Source organism: Hemitrygon akajei, chromosome 25 (genome assembly GCF_048418815.1).
Source record: "Hemitrygon akajei chromosome 25, sHemAka1.3, whole genome shotgun sequence".
In the NCBI taxonomy this organism is placed as follows: Eukaryota; Metazoa; Chordata; class Chondrichthyes; order Myliobatiformes; family Dasyatidae; genus Hemitrygon; species Hemitrygon akajei.
The window spans coordinates 22,705,248-22,711,247 of record NC_133148.1 but is presented as its reverse complement, the minus strand read 5'-3'; positions in this window follow the sequence as shown (position 1 = coordinate 22,711,247).

Here is a 6,000-nt window from a genome sequence, read left to right as displayed (position 1 = left end):
TCACACACAAGATGCTGGAGGAACTCGGCCTGCCAGTCAGCACCTATGGGTAATAGAAAACAGTCGACGTTTACGGCCGAGACCCTTCGTCAGGACTGGAAAGGAAGAGGAGAACTCAGTGTAAGAAGGGTGAGGGAAGGAAGGTCATGGGTGAAACTGGGAGAGGGGAGGGGGTGAAGTCAAGTTGATTGGTGAAGGAGATAATGAGCTGCAGAAGGGGAAATCTGATAGGAGAGGACAGAAACCATGGAAGAAGGGGAAGGGGGAGGAGCATCAGAGGGGGGTGATGGGCAGGTAAGGTGAGGGAAGGAAACAGGAATGGGAAATGAAGGATGAGGGGGGCAATTACCTCAAGAAATTGATGTACATGCCATCGTTTTGGAGGCTACCCAGACAGAATATAAGGTGTCATCTTCAGCCTCATTGTGGCAGTAGAGAAGGCCACGGACTGACCTGTTGGAACGGGAAATTGAAATGGGTGGCTAACGGGAAACCCCATTTTTTGTGGCGGATGGAGCAAAGGTGCTTAGTGAGACGGTCTCACCGATACACAGGAGGCCACACCCGGAGAACTGGATACAGCAGATGACCCCAACAGACTCACAGGGGAACTGTCACCTCACCTGGAGTGATTGGGGCCCTGAGGGAGGAGGTGTCGGGGCCCATGTGGCACTTGTTCTGCGTGCAAAGATATACACCAGGAGGGAGATTAGCGGGGAGGTAGGAGTGGACAAGGGAGTCACATTTGTGGAATATGGGAGGGGATTAGGGAAAGACGTCTTTGGTGGTGAGATCATATTGGAGATAGTGGAGGTTACAGAGAATTATGTACTGGTCATGGAGGCTAGTTGGGGGCAAGGTGAAGAGAAGAGGAACCCTATCCCTTGTGTGGCAGCAGGAGGGTAGGGTGAGGACGGAGGTGCACAAAGTGGAAGAGATGCAGGTGAGGGCAGTGTTGATGGTGGAGGAAGAGAAGCCACATCCTTTAAAGGAGGGGGACATCTCAGGAATCCTGGAATGAAAAGTCTCTTTCTGAGAGCAGAGACGGAGGAGTTGAGAGTATGGGATGGCATTTTTACAAGTGAAGGTAAAGTCCAGGTAGCTGTGAGTGTCAGAAGGTTTATAAAAGGTATCGTTAAATATACTGTCTCCAAAGATGGTGACGGAGACGTCGAGAAAGGTGTGAGAAATGGACCAAGGAAATTTGAGGTTAGGGTGGAAGTTGGAGGCAAAGTTGATGAAATCCACAAGCAGGAAGCAGCATGAGGGGTTGGAAGAGTTGGGGAGTGATGCTGGTGGAAGCCATACCAATGGTTTACACTAATGCCAATGATCCTAAAGTCTGAAGCTCTTCCTCCTATATCAACTTTATATTCACACTGAAGAGGGTTCAGAGAAGATTCACGAGAATTCATTCCAGGAATGAAAGGGTTACCAATAGACAATAGGTGCAGAAGTAGACCATTCGGCCCTTCGAGCCTGCACCGCCATTTTGAGATCATGGCTGATCAATTCCTATCAATACCCGGTTCCTGCCTTGTCCCCATATCCCTTGATTCCCCTATCCATAAGATACCTATCTCGCTCCTTCTTGAAAGCATCCAGAGAATTGGCCTCCACTACCTTCTGAGGCAGTGCATTCCAGACCCCCACAACTCTCTGGGAGAAGAAGCTTTTCCTTAACTCTGTCCTAAATGACCTACCCCTTATTCTCAAACCATGCCCTCTGGTACTGGACTCTCCCAGCATCTGGAACATATTTCCTGCCTCTATCTTGTCCAATCCCATAATAATCTTATATGTTTCAATCAGATCCCCTCTCAATCTCCTTAATTCCAGCGTGTACTCTCTCTAACCTCTCTGCGTAAGACAGTCCAGACATCCCAGGAATTAACCTCGTGAATCTACGCTGTACTTCTACCGTATGGGGAACATCTGGCAGCTCTTGGGCTGTATTCCCTGGAGTTCAGGAGAAGGAGGGGGGAATCTCATAGAAACATTCCAGATGTTAAAAGGCTTGAACAGATTAGATATGGCAAAGTTATTTCCCATGGTAGGAGAGTGTAGGACAAGAGGGCACGACTTCAGGATTGAACTGAGTTGAGGAGAAATTACTTTAGTCAGAGGGTGGTAAATCTGTGGAATTTGTTGCCACGAGTGGCTGTGGAGGCCAAGTCATTGGGTGCATCTAAGGTAGAGATAGATAGGTTCTTGATTAGCCAGGGCATCAAAGGGTATGGGGAGAAGGCAGGAAGTGGGGATGATTGAAAGAATTGGATCAGCCCATGATTGAATGGCCTACTTCTGCTCCTATATCTTATGGTCTAACTTGTTGGCCATGTGTTAAACTGTACAATCTTCCTATTTCTGGCTTCACTAGCATGTATCATGGGTAGCAGTCCTGAGATCACAACCCTGGAGGTCCTGTCCTTTAACTCAGTGGCGTGGTTGTGGAGAAAGATGTTGTTAAGCCTACATACAAAGTCAGGAATCAGAAGGTTGAACATGGTGGGACTGCAAATATTTCAATGTAGGAAAGGTGGATGAGCTCAGGGCATGGATCAGCCCTTGTTGCCATCAGTGAGACATCGTTGCTGGAGGGGGACGACTGGTAGCTCAATATTCTGCGGTCCTGTTGTTTTAGACATTTTAGAGCAGTGGCATCACTGGTCAGGAAGAACGTTCATTCAGGACAGACTGGAGTGCTCAACTGGTGATGGTTTATGGGGAAAACTGTGGTCGAGAATTTCTCATTTTTGATTATACCCATCATCGTTTATAGTCCAGCACAGAGTGTGTTTTAGTCCATAAGGTCTTTTCAGCCACTGGCACATCACACAGTTCACCAAAGAATCTGGAAAATATTGGGATACTCATCACATATGGGTGCTATGTAGCCATGAATATCTGCTGTTGTTGCTTTATCAAAGGTTCATTTATTATCAAAGTATACAACTCTGAAATTCCTCTTCTTCAGATAGCCAAGCAACCAAGAAAAACAAGATGAAAAACAAACGTAAAAGAAGTGAAATATATGGTTTCATGATCTATCGAGAAGATGCCAACCGAAGGAGCATTGTATGCAGGTGCCACCTTGTTGGTTTTGAAGCTTGCTTGTGCCCTTTAGTTATTTCCTCCTTCCTGTTGGAATGAGCCACATCGTGTGAGTCACGTTAAGGCACGGAGAGCTTGTGGCAGTTCTTGTCAAGCAAGTGAGACCACCAGAAAGACCTCTGCTTACTATAGATGAGTTATAGTGTACGTAAGGTAAACAAGCGAAGCCTCTATAGTGAGACTTTTCCAGAAATGTCTTCCTAAAACATAGCTTCTCTTTACCAATTAGGGGTTTCCAGAAACAGATGAGATAACAACTAAACAACACACAAAATGCTGGTGGAACGCAGCAGGCCAGGCAGCATCTATAGGAAGAAGCACTGTCGACATTTCGGGTCGAGACCCTTCGTCAGGATAACAACTAAGGTTCTATTAGTTTTACTAACTTCAAAATATCATCCATTTAGATGTTCTCACAACTAATGATCTCACTTTAAGGACTCTTTATCTCATCTTTAACGGACATTAACTGACTGAGATTAGAGAGACTGGACTTGTACACGCTGGAATTAAGGAGATTGAGAGGGGATCTGATTGAAACATATAAGATTATTAAGGGATTGGACAAGATAGAGGCAGGAAATATGTTCCAGATGCTGGGAGAGTCCAGTACCAGAGGGCATGGTTTGAGAATAAGGGGTAGGTCATTTAGGACAGAGTTAAGGAAAAACAACTTCTCCCAGAGAGTTGTGGGGGTCTGGAATGCACTGCCTCTGAAGGTAGTGGAGGCCAATTCTCTGGATGCTTTCAAGAAGGAGCTAGATAGGTATCTTATGGATAGGATAATCAAGGGATATGGGGACAAGGCAGGAACTGGGTATTGATAGTAGATGATCAGCCATGATCTCAAAATGGCGGTGCAGGCTCAAAGGGCCGAATGGTCTACTTCTGCACCTATTGTCTATTGACATGTGGCAGTTGTGTTTTACTATTTATTGTTATGTTTATTATTTAGTGTTGCGTTTGTTATGTTATGATTGTGCTGCTCCTGGGAAACGCTGTCTCATTCTGCCCTGCAGAGCTGACGTACGGTTAGAATGACAATAAAGTTTTTGAATCTTGAATCTTGAAAAATTATTTGATGTTCTCATTATTTATTTGCATTTGTCATTTGTACTATTCTGCTCTCATTCATTGATCCTGTTGTACTTACTATTCTGTAGATTTCCTGAGTATGGCCACAGGAAAACAAATCTCATGGTTCTATGTGGTTACCTATTTATACTCTGATAATAAAATTTACCTTGAACTTACCATTGACTGCCCGCTCAAAGTTTTGATTAACTTTAACACCTCTATTGTGAATGGTGTTCCACCTTGTGAGTAAGCAATTCAAACATATACAGTTTATAATAATCACTATCTGTAACTGATAAGCCAAATTTGTATAGAAATGGCAGTTTTTGTTCAGGCTTCAGTGAAGAGTGGATGACATGGGCTCTGTTGCCCTTGTGCACAAATAGAATAAAAGGAATGGCTAAGTTGAAAGAGCCGGTGCATTCTGGACCCAGTTATTTTGATTATTTTAGTTACAGTGCCTTGAAAAGGTGTTCAGCCCCAACCCTCTGTTCACGAAAATGAGTATTACAAAGCGATTTTGATCAATTTAACTGAGAATTTTTATTTGTGAATCACATGCTCCTTTTTTTCCATGGTAGAGCCCATGAAAAATGAAAAATTGTAAAGTATGAGAAACTAAAAGTTCTAAATCTGCCATATCAGCAGTTCAAAAGTATTCTCCCCTCCCCTCCCCTTGCCAGTACTTAGTTGAACCACCTCTCACAGCTATTACAGTCAGTAGTCCTTTGGATAAGTCTCTATTAGCTTTGCATAATGTGATGAAGCAAGATTACCAATTCCTCCTTGCAAAATTGCTCATGCTGTGCCAGGTTAGTTGGGGAGTGGCAGTGGACAGCAATTGTGAGATCTTGCCAGAGATAGTCAATCAGGTTATGGTCAGGACTCTGACCGGGCCACTCAAGGACATCAGTTTTCTTCATTTGAAGCCACTGCATGGTTGTGCTGACAGCGTGCTTTGGGTCGCTGTCCTGCTGAAAGTCAAACTTCCTCCCCAGTTTAAGCTTTCTGCCAGGGGCCAGCAGGGTTTTCTCCAGGACCTCTCTGCATTTAACAGCTTTCAGCTTCCCATCAATCCTGATGTGCTGTTGAAAAGCGTTCCCATAGCACGATTCTACCTCCACTATATCTTACAGTAGGGACGGTGTTACCTGGCTGATGCATAGTGTTAGATTTACACCACGCGCACCCCTTAGTGTTGAAAGTTTCACCTTAGTCTCATCGGTCCACAAGACCTTCTTCCACATCTTTACAGTATCTTCCAAGTAATGCTTTGAAAAGTCTTTAAGGGCAAAGCTATGGTCTTTTTAAGCAGTGCGTGTGGCATAAATATAACATGGCACTTCAGCCAAGTAACACCATCCCTAAGTATGGTGGAATCGTGCTATGGGGGTGCTTTTAAGCATGAGGACTGGAAATCTGGTCGGGACTGATGGGAAGATGAATGAAATACAGAGTGTTCCTCGCTGAAAACCTGCTGGCCTCTGCCAGAAAGCTTAAACTGGGGAGGAAATTCATCTTTCAGCAGGACAACAACCCAAAGCACGCTGCCAGAACAGTGAAGAAGATTTGATGTCCTTCAGCGGCCGACTCGGAGTCCTGATCTTCCACATCTCTAGCAAGACCTCACCATTGCTGTTCACTGCTGCTCCCCAACTAACCTGGCACAGCTCGAGCAATTTCGCAGGGAGGAATGGGCAGTTCCTGCTCCATCACACTGTGCAAAGTTAAAAGAAACTTATACAAGAAGATTACTGGCTGCAATTGCTGTGAGAGGTGGTTCAACTAAGTGCTGAGCAAAGGGGGATG